This window comes from Herpailurus yagouaroundi, unplaced genomic scaffold (genome assembly GCF_014898765.1).
Source record: "Herpailurus yagouaroundi ecotype Mexico unplaced genomic scaffold, PumYag 197, whole genome shotgun sequence".
NCBI classification, from domain to species: Eukaryota; Metazoa; Chordata; class Mammalia; order Carnivora; family Felidae; genus Herpailurus; species Herpailurus yagouaroundi.
This window is the reverse complement of record NW_024412428.1, coordinates 19971957-19985851: the sequence shown is the minus strand read 5'-3', so window position 1 is coordinate 19985851 and position 13895 is coordinate 19971957. Positions and strand designations below refer to the sequence as shown.

The following is a 13895-nucleotide window of genomic DNA, read 5'->3' as shown; positions in this document are numbered from 1 at the left end:
CGTCCGACTTCAGCCAGGTCACGATCTCGCGGTCTGTGAGTTCGAGCCCCGCGTCGGGCTCTGGGCTGATGGCTCAGAGCCTGGAGCCTGTTTCTGATTCTGTGTCTCCCTCTCTCTCTGCCCCTCCCCCGTTCATGCTCTGTCTCTCTCTGTCCCAAAAATAAACAAACGTTAAAAAAAAAAAAAAAAAAAGAGATGAGCTCCGTGAAAGGTGCCTTGGGTCTTCTAATATATGTAGTTTGTCTAGTTTAAAAATGGCTGATTTGGCTTAAAATTAAAGTTTTAGTAAATGAATACCGTGTTGTTTAGAATATAGTTTCCAGAGCATTAGCCTGAACAGGCATAATGTAGTTACCTTAACACAGCCTAGATGTGGCCATTGGGGGATTACTAGCAGAGTGCGTCCAATTAACTTGGTTGCATCCATGATTATATCAATATGATGTGTATTAAAACATCTGGTCTTTTAAATAATTACCATGGAGATGGGACGGAAGGCAGGGAAGCAGAAGGCCTTAGTGACTGGGAATGTTACCACGGCCCATGCATTTCAGGCAGGACAGGCCTACACACCAGAGAGAATTGCTCTAGAAAGAGCACTGAGCTCCAAAACCAAGAAGGTCAGGGTTTCTGTCTTGGTTCTGTCATCTTGAATAAGTTATCCAACCTCTTAGAACCTCATTTTCCATGACTCTAAAATGGAGCCGATAATAATACCTGCCCCCGTGAACATTAATGTATGTTAAGTTCCTAGCACAGAGCCAGGCAGATGGTAACTTCCCTGTACAACTTAATTCTCCTCTAATTCAGGGCCCCAAACTTCCCCCCCATCCAAGTTTCCTCATGCCCAAGTTTCACCGCTAGTCATTAATTTCTTGGAGTTAAGCCTGGGGTTGTCCACTCTGTCTTAAGGCTTTAGAGATCTTTTCCCTTCATTGGAGAAATGAGGTCCAGAGAGATAACTTGCCCAAATGATAAGCTAAGGAAATGTCCTGAATACTTTAAACCCATCTTGAGACTTCAAAACATCACATGCTCTGGAAAGTGAATCCCGTATTGTTTTTCCTTAAAAGATTTTCAAAATTAGCTGCTTTAATCCTTTAGACTGTTGGCATTGAATCTGAAATATGAATGTCCATGAACTTTTCTTATAGGAGTATAAAGATGGAAAGTCTATCTGTCTCTCTCCCTTCTCTGAAGTTGTGGAACGCAAAAGTAAAATAAGAAATGAAAATAAAATACCCATTTTCAGCAAAAGGAGGAGGGAGTTAAGACTAAGAACAGCAAAATAGAGGGAAGGCCTGCAAATGCTGGAGAGCAGGGAAGGGGAGAGAAGAGCACGTGGCTTCAAATACCAGGATGAATCAGTAAAATACGTTTGTTAAAAGGGCACAGTGAGGTGAGGAACAGAATCTGAGGCTCGTGTTTTCCTACAGAGGGAACAATGTACAAATAAGGGTGGCAAGAACTTTCTGGACCCAATTTGGTTGTGATAAGTAGAAATGGTGGGGTTAACACACAGACACGCGCACACACACACACACACACACACACGCACACACACTTGCAGGGAAAGCCCTATCTGCCAGCAGCAGGAAAGAGAGGAGTTTTTTGAAAACCCTACTGCTGCCTGTCTTTATTGGCTGGGGAGACTAGATCTAAAACTCATGCACAGGGGCGCTTGGGTGGCTCCGTCGGTTAAGTGTCCGACTTCGGCTCAGGTCATGATCTCACAGTTCATAGGTTCGAGCCCCGTGTCGGGCTCTGTGCTGACAGCTCAGAGCCTGGAACCTGTTTCCAATGCTGTGTCTCCCTCTCTCTGCCCCTCCCCTTTTCACGCTCTGTCTCTGTCTCAAGAATAAATAAACATTAAAAAAAATTTAAAACTCATGCACAAACTCTTGATTCATAAAAAAAAAAAAAAATCCTACTAGGCTTGGATGGGACCCTGCAAATATTTGGTACAAGAAAAACTCACTGGCTCCAAAAGCGAGACATCAAAAAGAACCCACCCAAATTATTCCAGAGACGCAAGACATAAAACAAGATCAGGAAAAGCAAATGGCAGATAAAATGTTGCCAAAGAGCAGATGAAAATAGTATAAAGTATTGTACTACAGATGTGAAATATTTAGTGATGAAGTCACCTCTACAAAGTTGGGGCACAACGCAGAGGTGCAGCCCTCCGTTAGCAGGGATGGCAAGACAAGAGACCGAGAGTGAGCTGGCGACATCCAGGGTAGAAATGGAAGAAAAAATGAACCATCAAAGAAAGAGGATGAATTGGGAGAGAAAATGGATAATAATAAAACATAGGAAGGAGCTTAGAGGGTCAAAATGAGAAAAGCAAACAAAATGAAATGGATATGGGTGTAGAAAAGACGTATTAAGAAGGAGACAAAAGTGAGCATAATATTGAATTTAAAAACCTGATAATAACTGTAAATTTTTTTAAATGAAATAATTTTAAAATACCGATGCAAAAATACAAAGCAAAATTCTACCGAGTAGACTCAAGCAACTCCTTAAGAGAATAGGATAGCATGAAAAAGGGGCATTTATTCCATGCAAAGATGGTTCAATTTCAGGGAGTCTACTTATATGAATTCACCATATAAATGATCAAAGAAAAGAACTATGTATTTATCTCTTTAGGTGCTTTGAAGATATGTAGTAAAATTAAATTTCCATTCTTGATCTAAAAAATTCAGTGAAATAAGAATAGATGTGCACCTGCTAGGATAAGCCAACTTGAAAGTCAACATATGTTTAAAGGAGAAATACCGGGGCTCAGTCAGTTGAGCATTTCTTGATTTCAGCCCAGGTTATGATCCCAGGGTCTTAGGATTGAGCCCCACTTTGGGGTCCATGCTGAACATAGAGCCTGCTTGGGATTCTCTCCCTCTCTCTCTTTCCCCCTCTGCCCCCTTCACACTCACGCTTTCTCTCTCTCTCTAAAAAATAAATAAAGTGGAAATACCAATATCATCCCTACTAATGTCAAGAATAAGCTAAAAATGTTACAAACAGGAAAGAGAAATTAGACACAGAAAAATTGAAAAGATATAAAATTATCATTATTTGAAAATTATATATTTGTATTTTTGGATGTCCCAAGAGGATTATCTGAAAAAGATTCTGAAAATAAAACTTGAGTAAGGTGGCTTAATATAAAATCAATATATAACTTTCAAAAGCTTTCCTTCATTTATGCAGCCGATTAGGAGACCTAATGGAAGGCCTTTTTACACTTAGCATAACAACAAAAAAGCTAAAATAACCAAGAATAAGCCTAAGAAATGTTCCACATCTTTATGAAACAAAAACTTTAAACTGCTCCTGAAAGACACAAAAGCAGTTTTAAACAAATGCAGGCATACCATATGCTTGGATAAAAGGAGTGACTATCTTCAAGATGGCAAATCTCCCCAAATGAAATCTCCCTGTGTTGTAATTCCAACCCATATACTGCCAGATTATGTGTGTAACTCAACAAGTTGACTCGAAAGCTCACGTAAGAAAATAAGAAGAACATTCAGGAGAATCCTTTGAAATAAGAATAACAAGACACGGGGCGCCTAGGTGGCTCAGTCAGTTGAACGTCTGTCTGACTTTGGCTCAGGTCACGATCTTCTGAGATCTCATGGGTTCGAGCCCTGTGTTGGGCTCTGTGCCGACAGCTCAGAGCCTGGAGCCTGCTTCGGATTCTGTGTCTCCCTCTCTCTCTGCCCCTCTCCTGTTTGCTCTCTGTCTCTCTCAAAAATAATAAACATTAAAAAAAATTTTTTTTAATAAAAAAAGAACAAGACGTACACTAGCCGTCTCACGTATTAAACTATAGTTCTATGTTACAAAAATTAAGAGTGCAGTAGGAAATGAATAGATGATAAAGAATCAGAATAAACATACTAGGGGTAGACCTAAATGCATACTAAAACTTAGTATATGATAAAGGTAAAATTTCAAATCAGTAGCAAAAATATGGATCTATTTCATACATGATTTTAAGACAAGTAGCAATTTAGAAAAAACAAAGTTAGATGTGTGCATCAGGATGAATTCTAAATGGATCAAAGATTAAATGATAAAAGATAAATGAAAGAAATATGGGAGACTTAAAAATAGAATTCTTCCTGGCAAAAATCAATATAAGCAAAGTCCAAATACAAAATAAATGGGAAAAACTATTTGTATCTCATTTCACAAAGACCCAAGTTTCTAGAAACTGAGAAGTAAAAGAACAAGCCAATAGAAAAATGCACAAGGAATTGGCACTTTAAATGAATGGAAATTCACCAAATTGCAAATGCATCTGTCCTTTGACTCACTCTCCGGTTCTAAGAATTTATAAACCTGCAACTGTGCAAAACAGTATATAGGTAAGATTATTCATGACCTCATAGGCTGACACAACAGAAGATTGGAAACAACCCTAATGTGTGTTTATAAGGGGCTAACTAAATAAATTATGCATATCTGCACAATGTGTTCCGGTTATCAGTTGCTATAGCCAAATGACCCCAAAATACAATAGTTAGAACAAAAACACATTATCATCTCTCAGTGTCCTGTGGGTTGACCGGACTCAGCTGGGCGGGTCTCACTTCGGAATTCCGTGGGGTTGCAGTCAGATGTTGGCTGGGCTGAAATCATCTGAAGCCTCCACGGTCTTCATTGCCATGTCTGGTGCACAGGCCAACATGGCTAAAATAGCTGGGACTGGCTGAGATCTCTCTGCACACGGTCTCTCCACATGGCTGGCTTGGCTGCCACACAGCATGATGGCCGCAGGGTAGTCAGATTTCTCCCCAAGTGTCTTTCCCCCCCAGGGGAGTGTCCCAAGAGGCAGGAGGGGGAAGCAGCCAACCTCTTCGCTCTTGACCTACATGCACGGCCTCACTCGCACTGTGTTGTGTTAACTGAGCAAATCACTACGACCGGCACGTCTTCGAGGGGAGGGAAGTAGAATCTACCTCTCAGTGGGAAGAGGAGCGAAGAATGTGGGGCTGTCTTCAGTGTGTCACCTAATGAAAACCTACACAGTTGCAAGAAGAAGGAGGATGTTCTCTAGATACCGACATGAAAACATGTCAGGTTCTAGTGTTAAATGAAAAAAGTAAGTGTAGAACCATGTAGATAATATCTCTTGGGGAAGGTAGGTAGGTGTGGGGAATGAAAACACCTATGTGTGTGTGCTTCTAGTTTCATAAAGAAAATATTAGTGAGAAGTTAATTTCAAATGCTGATCTATAATGACAGCAGTGGGTGGATAGGTTCAGAGATTGGAAGAAGACATCCTCACGTATGCCACTTTATGGTATTATTATTATTATTTTATGGTATTACTTATCTTGACTTTGGAAATAAATTGGAAAAAAAATACTTAAAGAAATCCGAAGATGCTCCACCTTGCTCCTTTCCTCAGGGTGCCAGAGCTATCTGGGGACCCGTGGAATGGACTCTGCTTTGACAATCCCATTGGTTTCCAAGAAATCTTCATCTCACCATTGCAATAATAAATACCAACCTAGAAAATAGTCCATTTGGCCACATGTTTAGTTATGGCTAATGGCCCCTACTAGTAATATTGTCCCCAAATTCACTGCCGTATTTGTGCTGGCCCGGGGGTATGGAGAGGGGAATTATTTTTTCTTCCCTGTGAATCCCAACCTGCCATTTAAAATGCAATGTTAGAGGTGCCTAGGTGGCTCATTTGGGTAAGCGTCTGACTCTTGATTTGGGCTCAGATCCTGATCTCACGGTTGGTGAGATCAAACCCTGCGTAGGCCTCCGTGCTGACAACACAGAGCCTGCTTGGGATTCTCTCTCTCCCTCTCTTTCTGTCCCTTCCCCACTTGTGCTCTCTCTCTCTCTCTCTCTCTCTCTCTCTCTCTCTCTCAAAATAAATAAATCAACTTTAAAAATAAATCCATCCATCCATACATAACATGCAATTTTCAGATGTAGGAATCGTCAAAAGAGAAGTTCGCCAGTGGCATGCTGGTTCATGAGAGCGAATTGTTAAACATTCAGGAGTTTCCCAAGCCGTTTGCTAAACCACTGGTAGCTTAAAATCAACCACGGTGACTACTTCCAGCACATATAAACAAATCAGCTAGGGTCAGGCTGCAATGGGCGTATGAATGAAAAACACAGGGGAGTGTGGAAGAACAGGAGCCGGAGGAATGCTCACTTACACCAGGGATCAGGCAATGTGGCAAATGGAAATTATATTTGGCTTCATCAGTGAGACTTGGGGTTTCTGCTTTTTCTATTTCTGTAAGAAACCGTACAGACATGGGCCGTTAAAGGATTTTTCTTAAATGGTTAACGTTTATTGCACAGTTCCGTGCCCGAGACGCTATGTGTTTTGCAAGAATTATCCCACTAGCCATCCTAACAACTTTCTGAAACAGGGACTATGATGGTTGCCATTCTACAGATGACATGGAGAGCCCAAAGGTGGAAAGTGATTTGCATAAGCCAATGAGCCACAAAACCAGACTCCAAACCTGGGTGGCTTGGCTCCAGTGCCCATTCATTTAATCAACGTGCTATAAGCCCTTTACATTATTCCTTGGAAAACTCAGAAACTCATGATGAAGAAAAAGAAAGTCAGCCATAATTCTAGCTTCTAAAGATGACTGCTATTAACATGTTGATCTAAATCAGTGGCTTTCAACTGTTCCTTCAATTCCGATCCATCTGAGAACTGTGACTCACTTCTGTGAGTGACTGTGGCTCCCTTTGAAAAGATTTTCTCAAGGGTGTGAAGGGTGTAATCTGAAAAATCCCACATGTGTTTTTTTATATGGTCTGCTTGCTGTCTCATTTTATTTCTTCTTCCAATAAACGGCACGGTTTTTCAAAGTTCACATTGTCCATAATCACGTATAAAGAAAGTTGATATGTTTTTACTAGAATGATTAATGGAAAGCTTTCCTGCACTGTTGCATTCCCACTGTACTCTCATTATACAGCAATCTGCTTTACTTTTCTTAAGATGCTAAGTACTGTGGTGATATGCACACAGTCACATACAGAGTTACGATACCTAGATGACCTGAGAGCCAGGTTCATATTCAAACACACACACACACACACACACACACACACACACACACACACACAATTTTTTGGAAGAGATGGGTCAAAATCAATTTTGATTTTGCCAATCATACTCACTTTGAAAAAACTCACAATCACAAGATGACCATAATATTTACAAACAAATGTGTTAGAGACAAGAAAAAAGCAAAACCAAATGTAAAACAACTTTTTTATTTTTTTTAACTTTTTTTTTTTATTTCTTTTTGAGACAGAGAGAGACAGAACATGAACGCGGGAGGGTCAGAGAGAGGGAAACACAGAATCTGAAACAGGCTCCAGGCTCTGAGCTGTCAGCACAGAGCCCGATGCGGGGCTTGAACTCACGGACCGTGAGATCATGACCTGAGCCGAAGTCAGCTGCTCAACCGACTGAGCCACCCAGGCGCCCCGTAAAACAACTTTTTAAATCAGAGGTGGTTTTTTAAAAAAAACTTTCAAAATGGTAAATGGTTGAACCTGAAAAATTTTTAGAGATTTCTCTGTGAACTGATTTATTTTTTGTCAAATGTTTAATTAAAAATACTTTTGATATGGGGGTGCCTAGGTGGCTCAGTCGATTCAGCGTCCAACTTTGCCTCAGATTATGATCTCATGGCTTGTGAGTTCGAGCCTCGCATTGGGCTCTGTGCTAACAGCTTAGAGCCTGGAGCCTGCTTTGGATTCTGTGTCTCCCTCTCTCTCTACCCCTCCCCTGTTCAAGCTTTCTCTCTCTCTCTCTCAAAAATAAATAAACATTAAAAAATACTTTTGATAGTTAAAGAACATATAATGAAGATGTTAAAGTTCTTTGTGGAAAGATATTATAGGCTAATTAATCATGGACACTAGCCAGTGTCCAGCTGGTTAGCTATGGCATATATTTTGAGGCTCTTAACCTCTGTTTTAGCTCTTTTTGATTTAAAAGAAAATTAATGTTATTTATTTATTTTGTGGGGGGTGGGCAGAGGGAGAGGGAGAGAGAGAATCCCAAGCAAGCTCTGTGCTACCAGTGCAGAGCCTGACATGGAGCTCGATCTCATGAACCATGAGATCATGACCTGAGCCAATATTAAGAGTCAGATGCTTACCCAACAGCTACCCCAGTGCCCCAGCTTTTCTTGGTTTTTAATGAAAAAAATTTTAACATTTATTTATTTTCGAGAGACAGAGACAGAGAGACAGAGCGAGAGCCCAGGAGGGGCTGAGAGAGAGAGACACAGCATCTGAAGTAGGCTCCAGGCTCCAAGCTGTCAGCACAGAGCCCAACGTGGGGCTCAAACCCACGAGCCGTGAGATCCTGACCTGAGCCAAAGTCGGACACTTAACCGACTGAGCCACCCAGGTGCCCCGATTTTTTAGATTTTTTAGTTCCTGATTTTTAATTAGTATTCCCATTTTCTTTGCTCCTATTTTTCCTCCCTTCGGTCCTTAGTGCTTGGTCTCTATGACACAAGTCCTTGCTGGGCTCATGGGTTCCTCAGGACAGTGGGCCCACCCAAGGGATGAGGTTCCTGCTGCTTTGCTGAGCTCCTGAGTGGCCCATTCGCGAGTGATTTGTAACTTCAGTCTCTTGTGCTTGTCACTGGTGTTTTCAATCCTTTTTAATTGAGGTCTTTATGTAAGAGAATACTTTAATGATATTTTTTCACTTCTGCAATGCAAGCTTACCATTCTAATCTAATATCTTCAAACAAATGTGTTCAGCAGAAATGAAAAAAGTAAGACTAATTTTCCATAAGCAGAAATGTAATTTATTTCCTAGCCTATGACAAAGCTAACAGTGCAAAGAGTTGTCAGTCTCCTTAAATGTTCTTCCACCCTCGGACAGGGTAGAACAAGTCACGATCAGAGGGCGACGTGCGTGTGACTGGTGTTTACTGATCACCAGCAAATTAGTAAACCTTTTGCCTCCCGCCGCCTCTGGTTTTGTTGGATTAATGTTTTCTCCCTGTCATGGTGCTTCAGGCACTTTCAAAGTGGCGTTTGCTGATCTGAGAACGCGTCAGCGATTCCTATGTAAAGCTGTTTTATTTCTTTCATCATATGCTTAGTTTAAAAATACGGTTTCTGGAAGATAAAACGTCTTCCCTTTTTTTCTCAGTGTTATTTGGCATCTGCTTTCATGTTAATTTCCTGTTAATCCAAGGCAGCCGAGTAACGGGGGATCTTCAGGGACTGCTCAAGTCCAAAGCGATGGGCCAAAGCCTGCTCCGAGTTGTTTCTTCCCCGACAGGAGAGAGCAATGAGCAGGATTTGGGGACACTTTACTTCTTGGTAATATAAATGAATTTGAACTCAGTTTTAGACACATCGAGCGATGAATCTTACGGCATGCTTCAGGCTCCAACTAACCATTCGTTTAAACTGCTGGATATTCTATGAGGAAAAAATTCAGTCTTAACTTTCATGTAGGTCTCCCCTATTTAGTTAACTCCAACTATATGTGTCTGACCTCGGGGGCTTTGTCGAGGGAGCAGGCGCGAGCATGCACCTTTCCTCCTACCGTCTGTGGAAGCATCAGAGAGGCTGCGAGGGGCCTGAGCCAAGACCAGAGTTGGGGTGGGAGTCGGGGGCTAGAGCCGAAGCCCCGTTCTCGCACTCAGCTCTATGCCTCTTTCCCCAGCTGTAACGTCGGATGGTAACAGTACTCATCTCACACTCACAGGACCGGGGCACCCGGCTGGGGCTTGGAGCCTAACACGGACGCAACCCCTGGTGGCCGCAAGAGCATTGCCACCACGGTTCCCAGCCAGCATGAGCACTCCATGTCTAACGCTGCATGTTGACAGGAAGCTGCTGGTCACGTAGACCTCAGGCTACAACCAGCCCCTCTTGTCTTTAAGCTGAATGGAGCCCCCTGCGAGAGGGAGGCAAAACAAGGGGAAACACTCTGAAGCCGTGCATTGGGAAACTGAAAAACATGCAGAGAAGGGCGTCCGCCCGTGTTTGAATGCACATTGTGGTCGGTTTTCTAATGCTGCCTTCACAGGGATGAGTTAAGCAGTTCGTTGACATATCATTATCACATTTTGAAGTTAAGCAGCCACAGGAGCTATGAACTCGCATCACACGGCTCATTATTCCTCGATTTTTCTGCACTCCTGCAACATATTCTATTTATTTCACCATCTCCTGGGAGCGCTGGTCGCCTTTGTCCCCGTGACACAGCCAGTGGTGTAAAACTTCTGCATCTGTCAGATGTCTCCATGTGGAGCATAATTGCCTGATTTCCATTTGAAAGTACGGCCCTGACGTTACAAGTACATAGACCCACCAGTGATAACAATGATGCCCTGACACCTACAAGGGGGCGGGGAGTGCATAATGCTGTAACAAACGTGTGTACCAAACGCGGGCTCGCCTTCGGAGGGACCAGGTCTCAGTTTACAGCTGCAGATGAAGTGTTCCTCGGGAACAAAAAAAAAATGAAAAAAATAATAATAACAAAATAAAAAAAAAAAGACTAAAGAAAAAGAAACCAACGGATTAGCATCAGCGTGGGTCTGGTGCAGCCAGATGGCTCTCTGTGGAAATCGAGCTTTCCCGCTTTCTTCCAGTAACCCCGACTAGCAGACAGCAAGCCTGCTAAGAGGGGAGAGAAATGATCTCATTCCTCAGCCAGGCGCATGATTCGCCTTCTTTCTCGGGCTGAGGGAAAGCTGGAAAAGAAGACAGGGTGAGAAAGAAAAGGTGGGGGAGTTCGGGCTGTTGTAAAGAATGAGCACTGGTACCTAGAGGAGGAGTGAGACCCCAGCCCCTGCCAGGCCTCGGCGTTCGAAAACCAGGCTCAGATGGCCCTGGAGAAAGCCAGGTGGACGGGCAAAAGGGTGGCAGGAGGGGCATCCCGGCATATTGTCGTCCCCTCCACCCGCGCCCATGAACCCCACCTCCAGAGGCTGGTGTGTAAGGGTTGGGAGGTCGGGCCGGCTGTAGAAGCCACAGGATTAAGCTCTGGGCTCCCGTGGGGAAGGACGGTAGATGGTGTTTTCAAGTTCTCACTAATGAAAACGTCCACCTCTCTCCATGGGCTGGAGGCCAGCGAGTCCGTAATAGCCCTTGGCTAGCTAGACCGGGTCAGAAGCCATCTGCTTGGATCTAAGTCGGCCGTGCCCAGGACTGTGTCCTGCGGTGCAGGGAGCCGAGGGGCTGGCACCAGACAGGGTGACAGGATGAAATGAACCTAACAGGTGGTAGGTGTGGGAGGGTCCCTCTCCCCCCAAGGTCCTAAGGCCTGGAGGGGGCTCCGTGTGGACTCGTTGTGCCTTCCCTGCTGAGCAAAGCATTCGTGGCTCATAAACAAAAGTCTGTTTCTGGAGTGACAGCCAGATGTTCAGCGGATGGGCATCAGGCAGACCACCAGATGTTGTCGGGAGAGCATAGCACTTGCAGAGGTGTGCAGAGGTACAGGCGTCCCCCAAGCCGACCTGCCCTCTTAGTGGACGGGCACACGCCCCAGCTTGGCAAGGGGGCCCCTGAGGGCTCCAGCGGCGAGGAGGGCATCCAAGAAAGAACGCTCCCTTGAGAGTGCCAGGGGCTCACAGAGCATGTCGGCAGCCCGGCCGGGTTTCTCTGGGCGCTGAAGTTCATCTCCACCAGTGTTTACTCCCGAGTAAATAGCAGGCTCCGGAGGGATACCAAATGCACGATGTAGTCATTCATTTACAGCTGGAAATAATTATTTCAATCATAATAAACACTGAACAAAATCCTCTCCATTTTCACGCAAGGCGAGGGCACCTGCTTCCCAGTCTCTGGCGGTCTTAGGTATAACGGAGCGTTCAAGGGGCACATTCTGCTGGGGCCAAGGAAGCAAAGCTAGCTACGGGTGGGGAGCCCTGGCTGCAGGCTCCCGCTCTGCGCCCTCCAAAACCAAAACAAAAAGCCGCCACTCTCTCAACAGCTGTTTGCTCTCCTGTCTCCAGCCATGCTGCCACCTAACTGTGTTCATAGTCTTGGGCTGGGCTCTTGTGGCTCAAAGCTGAGCTAAAGGACTTCGAAGGAAAGTGTGCGCGGAAAGTGACAAGAATCGTGAGCCGGATCACTTTTGCTCGTTTCGGAGGCGCGTTTCAAGAACGTAACAATTCCTCGCCTCTGAGGAGGGCTTGCAAAGAGTGGCTACCTCTTCTGAATGCTTTGCGTGTAGTTCGTGACATTCCTATGAGGCAGGTCCTCTAATTATCCCCGTTTTACACAAGGGACACTGAGGCACGGAGATGTTAAGCAACTTTCCCAAACTCACACAGCCGGGAACGTTGAATCCTGAAGCAGGACTCAGACCTGGCCCCACCTGGCTCCAGGGTCCATACCTCCAGGCTGTCCTGCCTTTATTTGACCTAAGAACGTTGAGCAGGGTGCGTCTGGCCTGGGCTATTTGCCAGCACCGTCAGTGTGATCTCGGGCTGCTGAATCTGTGTGAGCTGGTTCCTCGTCTGTTGAGTGGGAAGGGCAAGACCTGACTTATTATGGGATTGTTGCCAGGAGCAGAAATAACGTGTAACGTACACGTGCGGCCAGTGCCTAGCGTGTGTTTGGTGGTCAACAAACGTCAGTAGCTACTATTATTGGAAGCGTCACGGGCATATTTGTGCTCTTGTATTTCCCCGAATCCTCACCAGAAAACAAAACAAAAACCCTGTGAGGTAGGTGGGGCAGCTGTCACTAACCCTATTTTATAGCCGGAGAGATTGAGGTACCAAGAGGTCAAGCGGTAGAGTCAGGACAAGAACGCACATCTTTTGACTGAGCACTTTGCACTCATTCGAATCCTGGCTTGCTATAGCCCTGCACCTGCCCGTTTCTAGACACAAAGCACTTGCTTTGCGGGCCGCACCTGCCCGTTTCTAGACACAAGACACGGTTGCCTCCCGGAAGGATAGAGCAAGGAATTCAGTTCTTGTTGCCTTCCCCTTCCCTTCTGCCCCTGGGATTGGCTGGGGGACGGAGTCGGGTCCTGCCCGTGCCCTCCTGGGAATCGTCGGAGACAGTTAATGCCTCTTGGGACAAGTCAGGTCCTAGCAAGGATGAATCACAGAACCATGCGTGCCCTCAGATTTTCTTTATTATCTAGGTAAAACATACGTGCTAAGTTTCTGGCCATCCCCAAACGCAGATGCATAGTCCGAAGACCACATCTCTGCCTCCCCCCTGCCCGGGCCCACGCCTCTGAGAACATCTCCGGCGCTCTCTGCGGCAGAAGGTGTTTCCATGCCCGCAGCGACGAGTAGTAGAGGGGCCTTCTGTGTCGTGAAGGTGGCTGGCCAAGGGGCCTGGGTGTCTGGCTTCATTCTGCTCTGCTTCCCTATCTTTCCTAAGACTGCCCTTCCTGTGATTTTCACATTTTCCCCTCCATCCTACTTTCAGAAAGTCTCTGGGGAATGCAGCTTTCGTTCTATTGCTTCACATAATTCCCAGGGCTGGGAATGAAAATTATTTCCTTTCACAACCCCTGGCCGAGTGCCTTTCACGTCCCGGCTGTGTTATGGGGTGATTTATAAACTGCGGGGTCTGGGTCTCTTTCCTCCGCCTCTTCCTCCCCCTTCCCTCCCACCATCATTTAAAGCAAGACATTGCACACAACGCGCTCAGAGGTCAGGGTGCCCTCTGAAGCTGGCCACTGGGGCTTTTGCTCAGAGGTGAAGATTCAGTGGAACCCTAGCAATGAGAGCATGGAAGCCATTCACCCCTGTTAGAAGAAAACAGAGAGGGGCCCCTCAGCCGAACTTCTCATCTGTGGGAGCAAACAAGACGCAGTCTCAAAGTTGGCGGGGGGGGGGGGGGGGTTGGCTTCGAACTGAGAATGTAAAAGA

At 45.1% G+C, this 13895-nt stretch overlaps 1 long non-coding RNA gene across 1 annotated transcript in view; it reads left to right on the top strand.

Annotated features, from left to right (window-relative positions):
- The first annotated feature begins 13683 nt into the window (after positions 1-13683).
- LOC121012925 (uncharacterized) overlaps positions 13684-13895 on the top strand; it is a 27884-nt gene continuing 27672 nt past the window's right edge. The window contains exon 1 of the long non-coding RNA XR_005782407.1: positions 13684-13773. This is a non-coding gene — a long non-coding RNA (uncharacterized LOC121012925). The remainder of the gene's footprint in view (positions 13774-13895) is intronic.